The 22124-nt window shown below is 43.6% G+C and overlaps 1 pseudogene; it reads right to left on the reverse strand.

Annotated features, from left to right (window-relative positions):
* LOC127923510 (protein sidekick-2-like) overlaps positions 1–22124 on the reverse strand; it is a 74708-nt pseudogene that overhangs the window by 31184 nt on the left and 21400 nt on the right.

The following is a 22124-nucleotide window of genomic DNA, read 5'->3' on the forward strand; positions in this document are numbered from 1 at the left end:
ACAGCCCAGTCATTACTGTCTACTACAGCCCTGTCATTACTGTCTACTACAGCCCAGGTTGACTACTGTCATTACTGTCTACTACAGCCCAGTCATTACTGTCTACTACAGACCAGGTTGACTACTGTCATTACTGTCTACTACAGCCCAGGTTGACTACTGTCATTACTGTCTACTACAGCCCAGGTTGACTACTGTCATTACTGTCTACTACAGCCCAGGTTCACTACTGTCATTACTGTCTACTACAGCCCAGGTTCACTACTGTCATTACTGTCTACTACAGCCCTGTCATTACTGTCTACTACAGCCCAGTCATTACTGTCTACTACAGCCCAGGTTGACTACTGTCATTACTGTCTACTACAGCCCAGTCATTACTGTCTACTACAGCCCAGTCATTACTGTCTACTACAGCCCAGGTTGACTACTGTCATTACTGTCTACTACAGCCCAGGTTCACTACTGTCATTACTGTCTACTACAGCCCAGGTTCACTACTGTCATTACTGTCTACTACAGCCCAGGTTGACTACTGTCATTACTGTCTACTACAGCCCAGGTTGACTACTGTCATTACTGTCTACTACAGCCCAGGTTCACTACTGTCATTACTGTCTACTACAGCCCAGGTTGACTACTGTAAGCCTTTCACTGTCCAATCGTTTTTCTAGGAGATTTTTAGAAACACTTAAAATAAGGGCTGTATTTCATTTAGACTAAATCTGGCATGGCTTTTGATAACCATGGAAATATTTCTCGGACAAGGTGACTTATCAATAGATTTGCCTGTATTTACCCACCAAAAATGAAATGCTAATTAGCTGCTAATGTGGCTATCATAAAGAACAACAAATGCCATGATGATCTGGACCAGACTGCCGAATCGAGACAAAGGTAAGAATCTCTGGATTAACTGTCTAATGTTAGCAAAATGTTGCAATCAATAAATTGGCTACATTTCTGTAAATAGACCATGCTGTGAACTGTCTTGTACAAGTTTTAAATTGACACAAAACCTGTCAGCAAAGGTGTCAGTCAGAGATGCCATGCAGGAGCTTGTAGGGATTAGTAGTCTTGCATGAAGTCTACTTTGGTGCTAATTAATGTTTTCGAACATCATCAATCACCCTGCCTCTCACTGTCATAAACTGACATTACTAACTGACTCCTATAGTACAGACACCAATCACCCTGCCTCTCACTGTCATAAACTGACATTACTAACTGACTCCTATAGTACAGACACCAATGACCCTGCCTCTCACTGTCATAAACTGACATTACTAACTGACCCCTACAGTACAGACACCAATCACCCTGCCTCTCACTGTCATAAACTGACATTACTAACTGATCCTATAGTACAGACACCAATCACCCTGCCTCTCACTGTCATAAACTGACATTACTAACTGACCCCTATAGTACAGACACCAATCACCCTGCCTCTCACTGTCATAAACTGACATTACTAACTGACCCCTACAGTACAGACACCAATCACCCTGCCTCTCACTGTCATAAACTGACATTACTAACTGACCCCTATAGTACAGACACCAATCACCCTGCCTCTCACTGTCATAAACTGACATTACTAACTGACCCCTATAGTACAGACACCAATCACCCTGCCTCTCACTGTCATAAACTGACATTACTAACTGACCCCTACAGTACAGACACCAATCACCCTGCCTCTCACTGTCATAAACTGACATTAATAACTGACCCCTATAGTACAGACACCAATCACCCTGCCTCTCACTGTCATAAACTGACATTACTAACTGACCCCTACAGTACAGACACCAAATCACTGTCCTGCCTCTCACTGTCATAAACTGACATTACTAACTGACCTATAGTACAGACACCAATCACCCTGCTCACTGTCATAAACTGACATTACTAACTGACCCCTACAGTACAGCACCAATCACCCTGCCTCTCACTGTCATAAACTGACATTACCTGACTTCCTGACGGCCGCTCCCCAGGTGGTGAAGACACCAATCACACCTCCACTCTCACTGTCCTAAACACATTACCCCACAGTACAGCTCATCCCCTCCTGTACTCCATGACACCAACAACCAACTACAACCTCAAGTTTCAGTTCTCACTGTCATAAACTGGACATCTCATGAAACGTCAAACTGACAAAGGAAATGATTGTGGGGCTACAGAAACAGCAGATCAGCACCTGCCTCTCACTGTCATAAACACATTACGATGGAACCCTACAGTACAGAAGGTGGAAAGATTTAAGTTCTCACTGTCATAAACTGACATTACTAACTGTCCACCCAGAGTACAGACAGGTGCAATCAGCGCCTCTTCACTGTCATAAACTGACATTAATAACTGTCACCTAAAACCCAATCACACACTTCTCACAGATGCACAATTGAGCATCCTCTCACTGTATCACCGCAATACTGCCTTTCCTGGGCAACTGCCCACAAACTAACTGACTCCAGAGGGTAGTGACAGACATCAATCACCCTGCAAACTCACTGTCATAAAGACACCTACTGCACCCGATGTCACAGAATGCCAAAAAGATCACCAAGGACAACAATCAACTGACATTACGGCCTGTTCACTCGCTATCATCCAGAAGGCGAATCAGTACAGGTCATCAAAGCAGGGACCAAAAGACTGAAAAACATTATCTCAAGGCCATCAGACTGTTAAACAGCCACCACTAACACAGAGAGGCTGCTGCCTATATACACATACACCAATCATTGGCTCACTGTCATAAATGGAACATTACTTTAACAATGTCTACATATAGTACAGACACCAATCTCATGTGTCTCACTGTTTTCATTCTAAACTGTATCTCACTAACTGACTCTGGCATAGTACAGACATCTCATGTGTCATACTGTTTTCTACTCTATTCTACTGTATCTCAGTCTATGCTGCTCTACATTACCCATCTCATGTGTCTATACTGTTTTAAACTCTATTCTACTGTATCTCAGTCTATGCTGACACCAATCACCCATCTCACTGTCTAAACTGTTTTCTACTCTATTCTACTGTACTCAGTCTATGCTCCTGGCATTGCTAGTACCCAAATATTCCATCCTCCAACACCCCTCTATCACTGTCATAAACTGTTCATTACTAACTGTTAGATATTACTGACATCAATCACCCTGTCTCACTGTATAGCTGACATTACTAACTGACTCCTATAGTACAGACACCAATCACTCACTCATCTGTCATAAACTGACATTACTAACTGACTGTGACCATAGTACAGACACCAATTTGACCCTGCCTTCACTGTCATAAACTGACATTACTAACTGAACCTATAGTACAGACATCAATCACCCTGCTCTCACTGTCATAAACTACATATAACTGTTTTACCTAACATCTAATCACCCTGCCTCTCACTGTCATAAACTGACATTACTAACTGACTCCTATAGTACAGACACCAATCTACCCTGCCTCTCACTGTCATAAACTGACATTACTAACTGACTCCTATAGTACAGACAACAAGATCTAGCAATGACATTACTAACTGACTCTCAGACATCAATACTGCCTCTCACTGTCATAAACTGACATTACTAACTGACTCCTATAGTACAGACACCAATCACCCTGCCTTCACTGTCATAAACTGACATTACTAACTGATCTAGTACAGACATCAATCACCCTGAGGTCACTGTCATAAACTGACATTACTAACTGACTACTATAGTACAGACACCAAGACCCTGCCTCTCACTGTCATAAACTGACATTACTAACTGACTCCTTAGTACAGACACTGTTGGACATAACACCAGCCTCTCTCACTGTCATAAACTGACATTACTAACTGAACACAGTACAGACATCAATGACCCTGTCTCTCACTGTCATAAACTGACATTACTAACTGACCACCTATAGTACAGACACCAATCCCTGTCTCTCACTGTCATAAACTGACATTACTAACTGACTCCTATAGTACAGACACCAATCCCTGTCTCTCACTGTCATAAACTGACATTACTAACTGTCCATTCCTCTCATTAGTCTGTGTCTACTGAATAAGTACAGACACCAATCTCCCTGTCTCTCACTGTCATAAACTGACATAACCTACTAACTGACTCCTATAGTCCAGACACCAATCAGTCCTATCTCTACTGTCATAAACCTGACATTACTAACTGACCCCTATAGTACAGACACCAATGATCTCTCCACTGTCATAAACTCATTACTAACTGACCCCTACAGTACATACCTCCACCATCTCATAAACTCTACATTACTGTTGACCTATAGTACAGACACCAATGACCCTGCCTCTCACTGTCATAAACTGACATTACTAACTGACCCTATAGTACAGACACCAATCACCTGCCTCTCACTGTCATAAACTGGCATTACTAACTGACCCCTACAGTACAGACACCAATCAGTGCCTCTCACTGTCATAAACTGACTTACTAACTTCCACTCTATCTCTAGTAACAGACATCAATCACCATCCTGTCTCACTGTCATAAACTGACATTACTAACTGACCCAGTCAGACATGTGTCATAAACTGACATTACTAACTGACTCTATAGTACAGACATCAATCAGTCCTGCCTCTCACTGTCATAAACTGACATTACTAACTGACTCCTATAGTACAGACACCAATCACCCTGTTTTCTCACTGTCATCTACTGACACAACTAACTGACCTCCTATAGTCAGACACCAATCACCCTGCCTTTCACTGTCATAAACTGACTTACTAACTGACCCCTAGTACAGACACCATGACCCTGCCTCTCACTGTCATAAACTGACATTACTAACTGACCCCTATAGTACAGACACCAATGACCCTGCACCTCTCACTGTCATAAACTGTTTTCATTACTAACTGACCCCTACAGTACAGACACCAATGACCTATCTCACTGTCAACTGTCATTACTCACTGTCCATAGTCCAGACACCAATGACCCTAGCCTCTACTGTCATAAACTACTGAATAACTGACCCTCACAGTGCCACCACCATCTCACTGTCATGTCTCTAACTGACCCTACTGACACCAATGACCCTGCACCTCTCACTGTCATTCCACCTACTAGTCTCATCTCACTGAATAACAGACACCAATGACCCTGCCATTCCACCATCTCATTGTCATAAACACATTACTAACTAGTACTGACACCAATGACCCACTCACTGTCATAAACTGACATTACTAACTGACCCCACAGTACAGACACCAATTCCACCATCCTGCTCTCTCACTGTCATAAACTCCATTACTAACTGACCCCTACCAGTACGTTTTCACCAATCAGCCTGCAAACTCTCACTGTCATAAACTAGTCTCATTACTAACTGCACCACCTACTGTCCATTCCAACCATCTGCCTCTCTATCATAAACTGAATGTCTGACCCCTACTGTCCATTTCCTGTCTCATTCTACTGTACTCCCCTCCACTGTCCATTCCACCATCTCATAGTCTCTATACTACTGAATAACCTGCACCATCACTCCACTATTCCACTACAGTATCTCAGTCTACCAATGCACCCTCTCCTCCACCATCCTAGTCTCTCTACTGACAGATGCTCAGTAAACTGACATTCCACCATCTAACTCTACCTCTACTGTATCACCAGTCAATCTGCTCATTCTGCCATCTCACTGTCATAATTTCTACTGACATTACTCTGACTCTACAGTACAGACACCAATCACCTGCCTCACTCTCACTGTCATTACCCATCTCATTGTCTCTATTTCTCCACCAGACTGTCCATTCCACCATCTCCCTGTGTCTCACTGTCTATGCTGCACTGGCATTCCATCCATCTACTGTTAGTCTATTCTACTGAACAACCAGCAACTCACCTCCACTGTCATTCCACCATCTGGTTAGTCTACATCTCTACTGAATAACTGCACCCCTACTGTCCAGACACCATCTCATTGTCTACTATCTCTACTGAACAACCAGCACTCCACCTCCACTGTCCATTCCCCATCTCGTTAGTCTACATCTCTATTAACTGCACCACACTGTCCATTCCACCATCTCCAAGCCTTTTCTACTGAATAACCTGCATTCACTCCACTGTCCATTCCACCATCTCGTTATCTCTGGGAGTGTACCAATAACCTGCCTCTCACTGTCATATTCAAACATCTCATTAGTCTCTATGCTGCTCTGAACTAACCAGCCCATCTCACTGTCTATTACCATCTGTTAGTCTCTATACTACTGAATAGACCTCAGTCTACTGCTGCACTGTCCATTCCACCATCTCATTAGTCTACTGTTCTCTACTGAACAACCAGCACTCACCCTGCTCCATTCCACCATGTTTAGTCTCTATCACTACTGAATAACCTGCACCACTGTCTGTCCATGCTACACCATCTCGTTCTGGTCTCTATCTCTACTGAACAACCAGCACTCACCTCCACTGTCCATCTCCACCATCTGTTTCTGCCCTCTACGAAGATGCTGCACTGCACCTCCACTGTCCATTCCACCATCTACTGTTAGTCTCTATCATACAGGAATAACCTGCAAAATGATCATTCCACCATCTCGTTAGTCTCTATTCTACTGAACAACCAGCACTCCACCTCCATGTCCATTCCACCATCTCGTTAGTCTCTAGTACTACTGAATAACCTCACTAGCAGGTCATTTCCACCATCTCATTAGATCTCTACTGAACAACCAGCACTCAGGACCTCCACTGTCCATTACACCATCTCGTTGTGTCTATCACTACTGAATAAACTCAGTCTACTGTCCATTCCACCATCTCGTTAGTCTCTACATCTACTGAACATCTCAGTCTCCATGCCTCCACTGTCCATTCCACCATCTCTGTTTTCTCTCTATTCTACTGAAGATGCTGCTCTGGCATTACCCATCTCATGTGTCTATACTGTTTTCTACTCTATTCTACTGTATCTGCAGTCTATGCTCCTCTGGCATTACCCATCTCATGTGTCTACTGTTTTCTACTGATTCTAACTGTATCTCAGTCTATGCTGTCCATTACACCATCTCATGTGTCTATACTGTTTTCTACCTGCACTATTCTACTGATTCCACCATCTCAGTCTATGCTCTCACTGGCATTACCCATCTCATGTGTCTACCACTGTTTTCTACTCTATTCTACTGAATCCAGTCATGCTGTCCATTCCACCATCTCATTACTGTTTTCTCTATTCTACTGTATCTCAGCATGCTGCTCTGGCATTACCATCTCAGTCTCTATTCTACTGAATAACCTACTGTATCCATTCCACCATCTCGTTAGTCTCTATCACTACTGAATAACCTGCACCAACTGTCCAGGATCTAGTCTCTATGGATTACCAATCACCTCCACTCTCCATTGTCTGTGTAGTCTCTATCACCACTCTGGAATAATTGCTAGTCCACTGTCCATTCCACCATCTGTTAGTATGGGGTATATGTTCTACTGAACAACCAGACTATCCAGCTGTCCAGATATTAGCTGTTAGTATTATGTTCTACTGTTAATATGCTGCACTGTCAGAACACAGTCCATTCCACCATCTCGTTAGTCTCATCTCAATGACCTGCAAACTCCACTGTCCATTCAAACCATCTCATTTGTCTCTTCTCACTGAATAACCTACTCACTTCCATTCCACCATCTCATTAGTCTCTATCTCTACTGAACAACCAGCATGATCCACTGTCCATTCCACCATCTTGTTAGTCTCTATCACTACTGAACAACCTGCAGGATCTCATGATGACACTGTCCATTCCACCATCTAGTTAGTCTCTATCACTACTGAATAACCTGCACCATCTCCACTGTCCATTCCACCATCTCATTAGTCTCTAACTCTACTGGACAACCTGCAGGTACTGTCCATTCCTAACATCTCATTAGTCTCTATCTCTACTGGACAACCTGCACCTCCACTGTCCATTCCACCATCTATTAGTCTCTATCTCTACTGAATAACCTGCACCACTCCACTGTCCATTCCACCATCTCATTAGTCTCTATCTCTACTGGACAACCTGTACCTCCACTGTCCATTCTACCATCTCATTAGTCTCTATCTCTACTAACCTGCACCTCCACTGTCCATTCCACCATCTGTTAGTCTCTATCTCTACTGAATAACCTGCACCACTCCACTGTCCATTCCACCATCTGTTAGTCTCTATCTCTACTGAATAACCAGCACTCCACCTCCACTGTCCATTCCACCATCTCATTAGTCTCTATCTCTACTGAATAACCTGCACCACTCCACTGTCCATTCCACCATCTCATTAGTCTCTATCTCTACTGAATAACCTGCACCTCCACTGTCCATTCCACCATCTCGTTAGTCTCTATCTCTACTGAACAACCTGCACCACTCCACTGTCCATTCCACCATCTCGTTAGTCTCTATCTCTACTGAATAACCTGCACCACTCCACTGTCCATTCCACCATCTCGTTAGTCTCTATCTCTACTGAATAACCTGCACCTCCACTGTCCATTCCACCATCTCATTAGTCTCTATCTCTACTGAATAACCTGCACCACTCCACTGTCCATTCCACCATCTCGTTAGTCTCTATCTCTACTGAATAACCTGCACCACTCCACTGTCCATTCCACCATCTCATTAGTCTCTATCTCTACTGAATAACCTGCACCTCCACTGTCCATTCCACCATCTCATTAGTCTCTATCTCTACTGAATAACCTGCACCTCCACTGTCCATTCCACCATCTCGTTAGTCTCTATCTCTACTGAATAACCTGCACCTCCACTGTCCATTCCACCATCTCATTAGTCTCTATCTCTACTGAATAACCTGCACCACCTCCACTGTCCATTCCACCATCTCGTTAGTCTCTATCTCTACTGAATAACCTGCACCACTCCACTGTCCATTCCACCATCTCGTTAGTCTCTATCTCTACTGAATAACCAGCACTCCACCTCCACTGTCCATTCCACCATCTCGTTAGTCTCTATCTCTACTGAATAACCTGCACCCTCCACTGTCCATTCCACCATCTCATTAGTCTCTATCTCTACTGAATAACCTGCACCTCCACTGTCCATTCCACCATCTCATTAGTCTCTATCTCTACTGAATAACCTGCACCCACCTCCACTGTCCATTCCACCATCTCATTAGTCTCTATCTCTACTGAATAACCTGCACCATCCACTGTCCATTCCACCATCTCGTTAGTCTCTATCTCTACTGAATAACCTGCACCCTCCACTGTCCATTCCACCATCTCATTAGTCTCTATCTCTACTGAACAACCAGCCTGCACCTCCACTGTCCATTCCACCATCTCATTAGTCTCTATCTCTACTGAACAACCTGCACCTCCACTGTCCATTCCACCATCTCATTAGTCTCTATCTCTACTGAATAACCTGCACCTCCACTGTCCATTCCACCATCTCATTAGTCTCTATCTCTACTGAATAACCTGCATTCCACCTCCACTGTCCATTCCACCATCTCATTAGTCTCTATCTCTACTGAACAACCCTGCACCTCCACTGTCCATTCCACCATCTCATTAGTCTCTATCTCTACTGAACAAACCTCCACCTCCACTGTCCATTCCACCATCTCATTAGTCTCTATCTCTACTGAATAACCTGCACCTCCACTGTCCATTCCACCATCTCATTAGTCTCTATCTCTACTGAACAACCAGCACTCCACCTCCACTGTCCATTCCACCATCTCATTAGTCTCTATCTCTACTGAATAACCTGCACCACCACTGTCCATTCCACCATCTCATTAGTCTCTATCTCTACTGAATAACCTGCACCTCCACTGTCCATTCCACCATCTCATTAGTCTCTATCTCTACTGAATAACCTCCACCTCCACTGTCCATTCCACCATCTCGTTAGTCTCTATCTCTACTGAATAACCTGCACCTCCACTGTCCATTCCACCATCTCATTAGTCTCTATCTCTACTGAACACCTGCACACCTCCACTGTCCATTCCCCATCTCGTTAGTCTCTATCTCTACTGAACAACCTGCACCTCCACTGTCCATTCCACCATCTCATTAGTCTCTATCTCTACTGAATAATGCACCTCCACTGTCCATTCCACCATCTCATTAGTCTCTATCTCTACTGAACAACCAGCACTCCACCTCCACTGTCCATTCCCCCATCTCGTTAGTCTCTATCTCTACTGAACAACCAGCACTCCACCTCCACTGTCCATTCCACCATCTCGTTAGTCTCTATCTCTACTGAACAACAAGCACTCCACCTCCACTGTCCATTCCCCCATCTCGTTAGTCTCTATCTCTACTGAACAACCTGCACTCCACCTCCACTGTCCATTCCACCATCTCGTTAGTCTCTATCTCTACTGAACATGTTTCACTTCACCTCCACTGGTCAGTGTCCCAAATTGCACTCTATATAGTTCCCTACTTTTGACCAGAGGCCATTGGAACGCACCCCTGGTCTCATTTAGGAGTTTTTCGACATGCTGGGTAGACTAGGTAGTGAACCCACCTCTCCCTCTGCTTGAGGAGGCGTAGGGGGAATATCACTGTGTGTAAATGTCTGAAGTCTTCACGTCAGTTTGACATGCTGCTGGACCATGGAGATAAATGATAGATGATTAAACAAGAGGTGGATTGTGAGAAATCTCTCCCGTCTGTCTCTGAGGCAGTCCATTACTCCCAATAAGACTGAAGTATTAAAGAAAGCAGCTACTGTCTATCTATCTGTCTGTCTGTCTGTCTGTCCGTCCGTCTGTCCGACACACAGTTCTATACTGTCAGTCAGAGCAGGTCATAAATAGAGGGTTTATGTCCATCAGGTCTAATTGTTGCCTCTGATGCCTGCTGCTCTCTCTGCCTTTCAACAACACACACACACACACACACACACACACACACACACACACACACACACACACACACACACACACACACACACACACACACACACACACACACACACACACACACACACACACACACACACACACACACACACACACACACTCATCCTGCCTCTCTGCCTGTATCTCTCTATCCTTCAATCATCCCTGCATGCCTGCTACAGAATCACACACACACACACACACACATCACACACACACACACACACACACACACACACACACACACACACACACACACACACACACACACACACACACACACACACACACACACACACACACACACACACACACACACACACACACACACAATACCGTACAGCCTGAATAAGAACAGCCCTGATCAGTGGGAACACAGTATCAGACAGCCGTATGTAGGTTCATCAGTAATTGATAAACCATGGTAGATATTGAACGTGTCCTAAAGCTGCCCCACAGCAGCTCTCCAGTGGAAAGGGGAGGATATTGCTTCTGCAGTACAGTGTTCAGACACACACACAGCTCTACGTCAGACCAGGGTTCACATACAAAGAGGGAAAAAGGGGGTTTAAACTGGTATGGTAAACAGTACGTACACACACAACCCCCGACCCCCACTACACACACAACCCCCGACCCCCACTACACACACAACCCCCAGACCCCCACTACACACATAACCCCTGACCCCCACTACACACACAACCCCGACCCCACTACACACACAACCCCGACCCCCACTACACACACAACCCCGAACCCCCACTACACACACAAACCCCAAACCCCACTACACACACAACCCCTGACCCCCACTACACACACAACCACCCGACCCCCACTACACACACAACCCCCGACCCCCACTACACACACAACCCCCTCCCCCACTACACACACAACCCCCGACCCCCACTACACACACAACCCCCGACCCCACTACACACACAACTCCCCGACCCCCACAACACACACAACCCCGACCCCACTACACACACAACCCCCGACCCCCACTACACACACAACCCCCGACCCCCACTACAACACATAACCCCGACCCCCACTACACACATAACCCCCGACCCCACTACACACACAACCCCCGACCCCCACTACAACACATAACCCCGACCCCACTACACACATAACCCCTGACCCCACTACACACACAACCCCGACCCCCACTACACACATAACCCCCGACCCCCACTACACACACAACCCCCGACCCCCACTACAACACATAACCCCCCGACCCCCACTACACACATAACCCCCCGACCCCCACTACACACACAACCCCCCGACCCCCACTACAACACATAACCCCCGACCCCCACTACACACATAACCCCCGACCCCACTACACACACAACCCCCGACCCCCACTACAACACATAACCCCCCGACCCCCACTACACACATAACCCCCGACCCCCACTACACACACAACCCCGACCCCCCCCACTACAACACATAACCCCCGACCCCCACTACACACATGAACTCCCTGACCCCCACTACACACACAACCCCCCCCCCCTGACCCCCACCCACACACACAACCCCCGACCCCCACTACACACACAACCCCCGACCCCCACTACACACACAACCCCCCGACCCCCACTACACACACAACCCCCCGACCCCCACTACACACATAAATGACTTGCCCCCCACCCCATCCCTCCCAGCCCGCTCACACAACATAACGTTAGCTGAATTTACATGCGGCTGCTGGCGGGTATCTTGCGTCCGTCCCTGAACCAGGTAATCTGTGGTCGTGGGAAGCTGTGGATGCGTGGAGCCTGGATCAGAGCAGCCTCTCCCTGGGACACAGTCTGGGAACGCTCCCCCTCCACAAAATCACCCATATCTGGGGGAGGGGGAGAGAGGGAGGGGGAGGGGGAGAGGGGGAGGTAGGGAGGGGGAGAGGGGGAATGGGAGAGGGGAGGTAGGGAGGGGGAGAGGGGGAAGGGGGAGGGGGAGAGGGGGAAGGGGGAGAGGGGGAGGCAGGGAGAGGGGGAGAGGGGGAAGGGGAGAGGGGAGGTAGGGAGGGGGAGAGGGGGAAGGGGGGAGGGGAGGTAGGGGGAGGGGGGAGGGGAGGGGGAGGGGGGGGGAGGGGGAGGGGGGGGGAGGGAGGGACAGGGGGAAGGGGGAGGGGGAGGTAGGGAGGGAGAGGGGGAGGTAGGGAGGGAGAGGGGGAGGTAGGGATGGGGAGAGGGGGAGGGGGTAAAGGGGGAGACGGGGAGGGAGGGAGGGAGAGGTGGGAGAGAGCGATAGAAAGTCATTACATTTACATTTACATTTAAGTCATTTAGCAGACGCTCTAAGAAAGTGAGAAATAAATAAGGAAGAAAACCTATATAAGGAAAATATATATATAAATATATATAAAGAAAGAGATGAGAGAGAGATACAGAGAGAGATACAGAGAGAGATACAGAGAGATATACAGAGAGAGAGATACAGAGAGAGATACAGAGAGAGATACAGAGAGATACAGAGAGAGATACAGAGAGAGATAGAGAGAGATATACAGAGAGAGATACAGAGAGATACAGAGAGAGATACAGAGAGAGATACAGAGAGAGATACAGAGAGAGAGAGATATACAGAGAGATATACAGAGAGAGAGAGAGAGAGATACACAGAGAGAAAGATACAGAGAGAGATACATAGAGAGAGATATACAGAGAAAGAGAGAGAGAGATACAGAGAGAGAGAGAGAGATACAGAGAGAGAGAGAGAGATACACAGAGAGAAAGATACAGAGAGAGATACAGAGAGAGATACATAGAGAGAGAGATACAGAGAAAGAGAGAGAGAGATACAATGGACAGCCACTTACAGGCGACCTGTACTTCAGTGCTGCTCTGCATGATGGCTCCTACTCTGTTCCTGACGATGCATCTGTAGAAACCAGCATGGGAGCGGTCCAGAGATGGGATCAGGTACCTAACGGATGGACACACACATGAACATACACACACACAAACACATAAACATACACACAAACACACAAACACATAAACACCGGGCACAGCTATTAGTCATAGTCAATACTTACTACTGTGACAGACACATAGTTTGGGCTTTGTCGTCAACGTACAGAATGTAGTGGCTAAGTAACTACTAGTAACTTAAGTAAGTAACTACTAGTAACTGAAGTTAGTAACGACTAGTAACTGAAGTAAGTAACTACTAGTAACTGAAGTAAGTAACTACTAGTAACTGAAGTAAGTAACTACTAGTAACTGAAGTAAGTAACTACTAGTAAAGTGTAACTACTAGTAACTGAAGTAAGTAACTACTAGTAACTGAAGTAACTACTAGTAACTGAAGTAACTGCTAGTAACTTAAGTAACTGAAGTAAGTAACTGAAGTAAATAACTGAAGTAAGTAACTACTAGTAACAGAAGTAAGTAACTACTAGTAACAGAAGTAACTACTAGTAACAGAAGTAAGTAACTACTAGTAACAGAAGTAACTACTAGTAACAGAAGTAAGTAACTACTAGTAACTGAAGTAAGTAACTACTAGTAACTGAAGTAAGTAACTACTAGTAACTGAAGTAAGTAACTACTAGTAACTGAAGTAAGTAACTACTAGTAACTAAAGTAAGTAACTACTAGTAAATAAGTAAGTAACTGAAGTAAGTAACTGAAGTAAGTAACTACTAGTAACATAAGTAAGTAACTACTAGTAACATAAGTAAGTAACTGAAGTAAGTAAGTACTAGTAACTGAAGTAAGTAACTGAAGTAAGTAACTACTAGTAACAGAAGTAAGTAACTGAAGTAAGTAACTACTAGTAACTGATGTAAGTAACTACTAGTAACTAAAGTAAGTAACTACTAGTAACTGAAGTAAGTAACTACTAGTAACAGAAGTAAGTAACTGAAGTAAGTAACTACTAGTAATTGAAGTAAGTAACTACTAGTAACAGAAGTAAGTAACTGAAGTAAGTAACTACTAGTAACAGAAGTAAGTAACTGAAGTAAGTAACTACTAGTAACTGAAGTAAGTAACTACTAGTAACAGAAGTAAGTAACTGAAGTAAGTAACTACTAGTAACTGAAGTAAGTAACTACTAGTAACTGAAGTAAGTAACTACTAGTAACTGATGTAAGTAACTACTAGTAACTGAAGTAAGTAACTACTAGTAACTGAAGTAACTACTAGTAACTGAAGTAACTGCTAGTAACTTGAAGTAACTGAGTAAGTAACTGAAGTGGACATTGATGTGAAGTAACTACTAGTAACATTGATGTGAATAGTGATAGTAACTGATGTGAATAGTGGTTGATGTGAATAGTGATGTGAACATTGATGTGAATAGTGATGTGAACATTGATGTGAATAGTGATGTGAACATTGATGTGAATAGTGATGTGAACATTGATGTGAATAGTGATATGAACATTGATGTGAATAGTGATGTTGTTGATGTGAACCGTGATGTGAACATTGCTGTGAATAGTGATATGAACATTTGAAAAGTGATGTAAACATTGATGTGAATAGTGATGTGGACATTGATGTGAAAAGTGATGGACATTTGTTTTCTATGATTGTGACATTTTGAACATTGATGTGAATAGTGATGTGAACATTGATGTGAATAGTGATGTGAACGTGATGTGGACATTGATGTGAATAGTGATGTGGAATTGATGTGAATCGTGATGTGGACATTGATGAATAGTGATGTGAATCGTGATGTGAACATTGATGTGAATAGTGATGTGAACATTGATGTGAATAGTGATGTGAACATTGATGTGAATAGTGATGTGAACATTGATGTGAATAGTGATGTGAACCGTGATGTGGACATTGATGTGAATAGTGATGTGGACATTGATGTGAATAGTGATGTGGACATTGATGTGAATAGTGATGTGGACATTGATGTGAATAGTGATGTGAATAGTGATGTGAATCGTGATGTGGACATTGATGTGAATAGTGATGTGAACATTGATGTGAATAGTGATGTGGACATTGATGTGAATAGTGATGTGGACATTGATGTGAATAGTGATGTGGACATTGATGTGAATAGTGATGTGGACATTGATGTGAATAGTGATGTGAACCGTGATGTGGACATTGATGTGAATAGTGATGTGGACATTGATGTGAATAGTGATGTGGACATTGATGTGAATAGTGATGTGAATAGTGATGTGAATCGTGATGTGAACATTGATGTGAATCATGATGTGAACATTGATGTGAATAGTGATGTGGACATTGATGTGAATAGTGATATGAACATTGATGTGAATAGTGATGTGACATTGATGTGAATAGTGATGTGGACATTGATGTGAATAGTGATGTGACATTGATGTGAATCGTGATGTGAACATTGATGTGAATAGTGATGTGAACATTGATGTGAATAGTGATGTGGACATTGATGTGAATAGTGATGTGGACATTGATGTGAATAGTGATGTGGACATTGATGTGAATAGTGATGTGAACATTGATGTGAATAGTGATGTGAATCGTGATGTGGACATTGATGTGAATCGTGATGTGGACATTGATGTGAATAGTGATATGAACATTGATGTGAATAGTGATGTGAACATTGATGTGAATAGTGATGTGAACCGTGATGTGGACATTGATGTGAATAGTGATGAAGACATTGATGTGAATAGTGATATGAACATTGATGTGAATAGTGATGTGAACATTGATGTGAATAGTGATGTGAACATTGATGTGAATAGTGATGTGGACATTGATGTGAATAGTGATGTGAATAGTGATGTGAATAGTGATGTGAACATTGATGTGAATAGTGATGTGAATCGTGATGTGAATAGTGATGTGAACATTGATGTGAATAGTGATGTGAACATTGATGTGAATCGTGATGTGAATAGTGATGTGAACATTGATGTGAATAGTGATGTGAACATTGATGTGAATAGTGATGTGAATAGTGATGTGAATAGTGATGTGAATAGTGATGTGAATAGTGATGTGAATCGTGATGTGGACATTGATGTGAATAGTGATGTGAACATTGATGTGAATAGTGATGTGAATAGTGATGTGAATAGTGATGTGAATAGTGATGTGAATAGTGATGTGGATATTGATGTGAATAGTGATGTGAATCATGATGTGGACATTGATGTGAATAGTGATGTGAACATTGATGTGAATAGTGATATGAACATTGATGTGAATAGTGATGTGGACATTGATGTGAATAGTGATGTGGACATTGATGTGAACATCGATATGAATCGTGGTGTGGACATTGATGTGAATAGTGATGTGAATCGTGATGTGGACATTGATGTGAATAGTGATGAATAGTGATAGTGATGTGGGACATTGATGTGAACATCGATATGAATCGCGGTGTGGACATTGATGTGAACCGTGATGTGACTAGTGATGTGTTTAGTGTATATTGATTTGAATAGTGATGTGTTTAGTGTATATTGAGGTGTATACAGGGTATACATCTATGAAAGAGACCTTGGACGCGAGCATAACTCGCTGTTGAAATAAAATCTCTCTCTCTCTCTCTCTCTCTCTCTCTCTCTCTCTCTCTCTCTCTCTCTCTCTCTCTCTCTCTCTCTCTCTCTCTCTCTCTCTCTCTCTCTCTCTCTCTCTCTCTCTCTCTCTCTCTCTCTCTCTCTCTCTCTCTCTCTCTCTCTCTCTCTCTCTCTCTCTCTCTCTCTCTCTCTCTCTCTCTCTCTCTCTCTCTCCCTCCTCCCTCCCTCCCTCCCTCTCCCTCTCTGATATATATATATATATATATATATATATGAATGCCTACAAGCTAAAAGTGCTGGGGTAAATGAACCAGACTTCTCTGCCAGTCAAAAGGGTCATCATTGAAAATGATTGAGGACTATTTTGGCGGTGAGGTGGGTAGCTAATGGATATAACCTGAGCAGTGCCAGTGGTCATTCACACTTTGGGTAATTTGGCCTGAGGCCAAATCAAATAAAATCAAATTGTATATATATTGTACCATATTTGGCAGATGGTATTGGGAGTGTAGCGAAATACCTGTGTTCCTAGCTCCGACAGTGCAGTAATATCTAACAATACACAACAATACACACACATCTAAAAGTAAAAGAATGGATATAAGAATGAGCAATGTCGGAGTGGCATTGACTAAAATATAGTAGAATAGAATACAGTATATACACTAAGAAATGTCCTTATTTTTAGAAGAAAATCACATGTCTTTGTCCATTAAAATAACGTCAAATTGATCAGAAATACAGTGTAGACATTGTTAATATTGAAAATGACATTTGTAGCTGGAAACGGCTGATTTTTAATGGGATATCTAAATAGGCATACAGAGACAACCGTCACTCCTCTGTTCCAACGGCACGTTGTGTTAAATAATACAAGTTTAGCATTTTAAATGGCTAATTGATCATTTGAAAACCATTTTGTATATATATTGTACCAACAAGGACATTTCTAGTGACCCCAAACTTTGAACGGTAGTGTACATATGAGATCAATTAAGCAGTATGTGAACATTATTAAAGTGGCCAGTGATTCCAAGTCTATAGGACAGCAGCCTCTAAGTTTCAGGTTGAGTAACCGGGTGGAAGCCGGCTAGTGGTGGCTGTTTAACAGTCTGATGGCCTTGAGATAGAAGCTGTTTTTCAGTCTCTCGGACCCCCCTGCTTTGATGCACCTGTACTGACCTCGCCTTCTGGATGATAGCGGGGTGAACAGGCAGTGGCTCGGGTGGTTGATGTCCTTGATGATCTTTTTGGCCTTCCTGTGACATCGGGTCCTGTAGGTTTCCTGGATGGCAGGTATTTGCCTCCGGTGATGCTTTGGGCAGACTGCACCACCCTTTGGAAAGCCCTGTGGTTGCGGGCGGTGCAGTTGTCGTACCGGGCAGTAAAAGTTTCTTAGGGTTTTAGGGGCCAAGACAAATTTATTCAGCCTCGCTGTCTGTGTGGGTGGACCATTTCAGATCGTCCGTGATGTGTATGCCGAGAAACTTAAAACTTTCCACCTCCTCCACTGCGGTCCCGTCGATGTGGAAAGGGGGGGTGCTCTCTGCTGTTTCCAGAAAGTCCACGAGTCCAACCCTTTGACTGATAGGAGTCACTAAGCAGCCAATGTTAGACCCACGATCCCTCAGGAGGAGTGGCATCACATTAACACTGGCTACGTCCCAATTGGCACCCTATTCCCTTCATAGTGCACTACGTTTGACCAAGGCCCATAGGGAATGCCATTTGGGATGCATCCACTGGTCTGTACTGTAGGTTATTCACTCCATAACTCCAGGCTCTCCAGACAGAGGGCCATTCATGTTAAATGATGTGTAGGAGTTAAACCCTCTGAGATTTAGCTGGCAGGCTGGCTTGCTAGCTGGCTGGCTGGCTGGCTGGCTGGCTGGCTCGCTGGCTGAGTCATTTAATTGGCCTGGTTAATAAAGCTTCGCAGTGAGAAGTTTCTGTCTGTGTGTGTCGCTATGCAGTGCTATTGGAGTGGAGCTGGTTCTGTGTGTAGCTATGCAGTGCTATTGGAGTGGAGCTGGTTCTGTGTGTCGCTATGCAGTGCTATTGGAGTGGAGCTGGTTCTGTGTGTAGCTATGCAGTGCTATTGGAGTGGAGCTGGTTCTGTGTGTCGCTATGCAGTGCTATTGGAGTGGAGCTGGTTCTGTGTGTAGCTATGCAGTGCTATTGGAGTGGAGCTGGTTCTGTGTGTCGCTATGCAGTGCTATTGGAGTGGAGCTGGTTCTGTGTGTCGCTATGCAGTGCTATTGGAGTGGAGCTGGTTCTGTGTGTCGCTATGCAGTGCTATTGGAGTGGAGCTGGTTCTGTGTGTTGCTATGCATTGCTATTGGCGTGGAGTTGGTTCTGTGTCTTGCTATTGGAGGTGTAGGGTGTCATTTGAGGCTCAGATTAGAAGAGCAACACACCCACCATGCTGGCCAATGAAAAGCTATTGGTTTTGCTGTCTCAATACTGTGAACGTGACATTATTGTTGCTATGGTAAACCATGGGTAAAGTAGTATCTCAACGAAGTAAACATCATTCACCCTGTAGCTGTGACATTACTGTTGCTATGGTAAACCATGGGTAAAGTAAAGTAGTATCTCAACGAAGTAAACATCATTCACCCTGTAAACTGGATGCAGTTTATCACAGTGCCATCCGTTTTGTCACTAAAGCACCTTATACTACCCACCACTGCGACTTGTATGCTCTAGTCGGCTGGCCCTCGCTACATATTCGTCGCCAGACCCACTGGCTCCAGGTCATCTACAAGGCCATGCTAGGCAAAGCTCCGCCTTATCTCAGCTCACTGGTCACGATGGCAACACCCATCCGTAGCACGCGCTCCAGCAGGTGTAGCTCACTGATCATCCCTAAAGCCAACACCTCATTCGGCCGCCTTCGTTCCAGTACTCTGCTGCCTGTGACTGGAACGAATTGCAAAATCGCTGAAGTTGGAGACTTTTATCTCCCTCACCAACTTCAAACATCAGCTAGCTGAGCAGCTAACCGATCGCTGCAGCTGTACATAATCTATTGGTAAATAGCACACCCATTTTCACCTACCTCATCCCCACAGTTTTTATTTATTTACTTTTCTGCTCTTTTGCACACCAATATCTCTACCTGTACATGATCATCTGATCATTTATCACTCCAGTGTTAATCTGCAATATTGTAATTATTCGCCTACCTCCTCATGCCTTTTGCACACATTGTATATAGACTCCCTTTTTCTCTGTGTTATTGACTTGTTAATTGTTTACTCCATGTGTAACTCTGTGTTGTCTGTTCACACTGCTATGCTTTATCTTGGCCAGGTCGCAGTTGTAAATGAGAACCTGTTCTCAACTAGCCTACCTGGTTAAATAAAGGTGAAATAAAAATAAATGAATAAAAAAAAAAAGCTGTGACATTAAATAATAATAATAATAATATAATAATAATAATAATAATAATAATAATAAATAATAATATAATATATAATAATATAATATAATAATAATAATATAATAATAATATATGCCATTTAGCTGACGCTTTTATCCAAAGCGACTTACAGTCATGTGTGCATACATTCTACGTATGGGTGGTCCCGGGAATCGAACCCACTACCCTGGCGTTACAAGCGCCATCTCTACCAACTGAGCCACAGAAGGACCACATTACTGTTGCTATGGTAAACCATGGGTAAAGTAGTATCTCAACGAAGTAAACATCATTCAGCCTGTAGCTGTGACATTATTGTTGTTATGGTAAACCATGGGTAAAGTAAAGTAGTATCTCAACGAAGTAAACATCATTCACCCTGTAGCTGTGACATTACTGTTGCTATGGTAAACCATGGGTAAAGTAAAGTAGTATCTTAACTAAGTAAACATCATTCACTCCTGTAGCTGTGACATTACTGTTGCTATGGTAAACCATGGGTAAAGTAAAGTAGTATCTCAACGCAAGTAAACATCATTCACCCTGTAGCTGTGACATTACTGTTGCTATGGTAAACCATGGGTAAAGTAAAGTAGTATCTCAATGAAGTAAACATCATTCACCCTGTAGCTGTGACATTACTGTTGCTATGGTAAACCATGGGTAAAGTAAAGTAGTATCTCAACGAAGTAAACATCATTCACCCTGTAGCTGTGACATATATATTTAATTTCTTTCATGGGCTTTAAAAGACTAGAGGGAATTTTACACACAAATTGTAACAGAATCAAAATCAGAATGAATGTGTTATGGAACAGAAATCAAACTGTCATCTGTTAATGGTAATGTGACCACTCTGTAACTGAATACAGGCACAGGAAGGTGTTTTAAATCAGAATAAATGACCCCCACCCCTCCCTCCTTTAGAAACAAGACAGGATATCTCCAGGGAGATACAGAGACACATTCTTCCTGAATAAATCCATAAAATTGTGTTAGGAAATGAATACAAATGGAAAACAAGAGAGGCACTAGTCCCAACTAAATGGCCCTAAGAGTCCCTGTGTAGAACAGTAATTACAGAAGATGAATAACAGGGGGGATATTTAGTTAGCTTCAACCTCAACCTGCCTGTTAGTTAACTCTCCCCTTAGTAACACACCTCAACCTGCCTGTTAGTTAACTCCCCTAGTAACACA

The sequence above is a fragment of the Oncorhynchus keta genome, unplaced genomic scaffold (assembly GCF_023373465.1).
Source record: "Oncorhynchus keta strain PuntledgeMale-10-30-2019 unplaced genomic scaffold, Oket_V2 Un_contig_29957_pilon_pilon, whole genome shotgun sequence".
Lineage (NCBI taxonomy): Eukaryota > Metazoa > Chordata > Actinopteri > Salmoniformes > Salmonidae > Oncorhynchus > Oncorhynchus keta.